This window comes from Colobus angolensis, unplaced genomic scaffold (genome assembly GCF_000951035.1).
Source record: "Colobus angolensis palliatus isolate OR3802 unplaced genomic scaffold, Cang.pa_1.0 Scaffold213, whole genome shotgun sequence".
In the NCBI taxonomy this organism is placed as follows: Eukaryota; Metazoa; Chordata; class Mammalia; order Primates; family Cercopithecidae; genus Colobus; species Colobus angolensis.
Window position 1 is genome coordinate 2,430,756 of NW_012115300.1, and position 2,830 is coordinate 2,433,585.

General features: G+C 46.3%; 1 long non-coding RNA gene across 1 annotated transcript; it reads left to right on the forward strand.

The window, feature by feature from the left end:
- Window positions 1-92: 92 nt before the first annotated feature.
- On the forward strand, window positions 93-1,986 carry LOC105512482. The gene is made up of 2 exons (XR_001001860.1): window positions 93-392; window positions 633-1,986. It is a non-coding gene; the product is annotated as an uncharacterized LOC105512482 (long non-coding RNA).
- Window positions 1,987-2,830: the final 844 nt, after the last annotated feature.

Sequence of the window (2,830 nt, forward strand, 5' to 3'; positions counted from 1 at the left end):
CCCTGCATCTCGACGGCGTCTGCCCGGGCTACAGTCCGCTGCCGGGGAAATTCGCGGGCACCGTGGGGTGTGGCTTGCCACCTCCTCCCTGATTTTTTTCTCTCTTAATTCGAGTTTAGTAATCTGAAATGGGCGCGCCTAACAGCAGAGTAAGAGATCTAAATTGAGACAGGACTTGGAGGCTCCACCCCTCCCATCCCCATTACAATGGCGCTTCTCGCTGCTGTGGCAAACATCGCCAATCCAGGGGGTGAGAAAGCAGTCGCTAAACGCAGGCGGCCCCACCTGGCCCCGGCGTCCCGGCTGGCCGCAGAGAACAGAGCGCGCCCACTTCCCTGGCCCACCGGGTTCCTCAGGGTGTTTACACTAGCGCTCTACCAACGATGCCCAGGGTGAGTAAACAGGCCCATCCTTGTGAGGAGAAATTCACAGCAGCTATGTGAAGTGGAAAAAAGTCAATCATTGTCCTCCAGACTATGAGTCAGAATTTTAGAGAAACGGCACACACACACGCACACGCGCGCCAAACCGGGTCATATTTCCTGGGTAGTTATTTAATGTATATGAATAGAAACAGAGAAAAACTATTTTTCTTTAATACAAAAAATGAGGTCTACTGCTTTCCTTTCCAGGAAAATGTTATGGTTTCTCACCTTAAAAAAAAAAAAAAAGAAGAACAAAAAGAAGAAAAGAACTGGCACTGCAGACGTTAGGTGTTGCTCCTTGGAACCCTGAAAAAAAATAAGATGCCTTTATATTTTTGCTACAGAAAGAATTCGGTAGAACTGTAAAGCTTGGAGCAATCTGTCTGAACACAATTAGGGTTCGGGTGGCTCTCCTGTCAGAATGAAGGCCAGTGGCCGGTGGTGCCCAGGAGTTATTGATGCCCAACTCTTCCTGGCTTGTTTGCAGCTCCTCTCCCCTGCTCTCTGGCACTGCCACCATCTTCAGATGACTCAGGTTTCACCATGACTACACCATAAAAGCAGGGAACTGCCAGAAACTGTTGGAAAACAGACACATTCAGTCCCTGACAACGTAAACTTTCTAATTCATAGCGAGGTTTTAGATGGTAGCATTCTAATATGGGGCAAAATGCAAACGGAAAAGAGGTCAGCAAAAAGATGTCTCATGACAAAGCTATGTGCTAAAAAAAGTGAGAAAGTAGCACCTAGACACACTGTGGTTTGGGGAGTCCAGAAACTTGCTTTCCTCCCTTTCCTGTTCCACCCCTTTTTCTCCCTGCTGAACAGCTTGCAAAGGTCCTTATGTCGTTTCCTACAGGCAGCCTATCTTTAGTGTCCAATTTCCTTTGCAGGCAGGACTTAGGAAAGACCAAAAGTATCTGTGTGGATCCCTAGGTGCTGACCTGTTCCTGACACAGCTGTTACTGCTGGTCTCCTCACCTCTGTTATTCAGAGAGGAGGACCAGGGTCAAGGGTGGGCCAAGCACCAAGATCTAACTCAGTGCTTCTCACATGCCAGTGTGTATGGGAATCACATGAAAACAGACACTGACTTGGCAGGTCTGGAGCAAGGACTGGGATTCTGCTTTACTTTAGCAGACAGTGGGCCATGGAAGCTCTACAACTGGAGGTGATTTGGGGGCACTTTGATGAGCAAAGGCAATTAGGAACACTGAGAAAATTCTTCTCAATCTTTCAGTTCATAAAGGTGGATTAATAAATTCAGGTTTATTCTAGAGGTAGGCAAACATAAGAGAGACTGCAAAAGATTAGTTGATAATGTTGCCTCCCGAAAAGACTTACAGAAAGGCTTAGAACCACATTGTATAAAAGTAAATCTGTGTGAATTTTAAAGTAATGCCACCCTCCTGTTTACGCCCTCCTTCCAACAATACACATTTGTCAAAAGGTGTAGTCATGCAGAAATTTAGGCATATGGATTTGCATGGAGATGAGGCTATTACATGCCTGGTACAGAGTAGCTATTCAATAAAAATTTGTTGAAAGGATTAATGAAAAATGTTCATCTCAGAAGTGGTTTTTTTTATTAAGAAAAATTGAAAATGAGGCCAGGCATGGTGGCTCACACCTGTAATCCCAGTACTTTGGGAGACCGAGGCAGGTGGATCACCTAAGATCACGAGTTCGAGACCAACCTGACCAACACTGTGAAACCCCATCTCTACTAAAAGTACAAAATTAGCCAGGTGTGGATGGTGGCACATGCCTGTAATCCCAGCTACTCAGGATACTGAGGCAAGAGAATTGCTTGAACCCAGGCGTTGGAGGTTGCAGTGAGCCGAGATCGCACCATTGCTCTCCAGCCTGGGCAACAAGAGCAAAACTCCGTCTCAAAAAAAAGAAAAGAAAACAAAGAAAAGAAAAAAGAAACGCTGAAAATGGGCCGGGCATGGTGACTTACGCCTGTAATCCCAACACTATGGGAGACAGAGGCAGGCAAATCACTTGTGTCAGGAGTTCAAGACCAGCCTGGTCAAAATGGTGAAACCCTGTCTCTACTAAAAATACAAAAATTAGCCCAGCATGGTGGCACACGCCTGTAATAAAAGCTACTCGGGAGGCTGTGGCATGAGAATCACTTGAACCCAGGAGGTGGAGGCTACAGTGAGTCAAGATCGTGCCACTGCACTCCAGTCTGGGTGACAGAGCAAGACTCTGTCTCAAAAGGAAACCTGAAAATGGTCTGAACATGTAACAATAAGATACTGGGTTTGCTATCATTTGGATGTTTGTCACCCAAAGCTCATGCTGAAATTTGATCCCCAGTGTTGGAGGAAGAGCACAATGTGAGGTGTTTGGGTCCTGTGGGTGGATCCTCATGAATAGATGAATGTCCTCCCTGG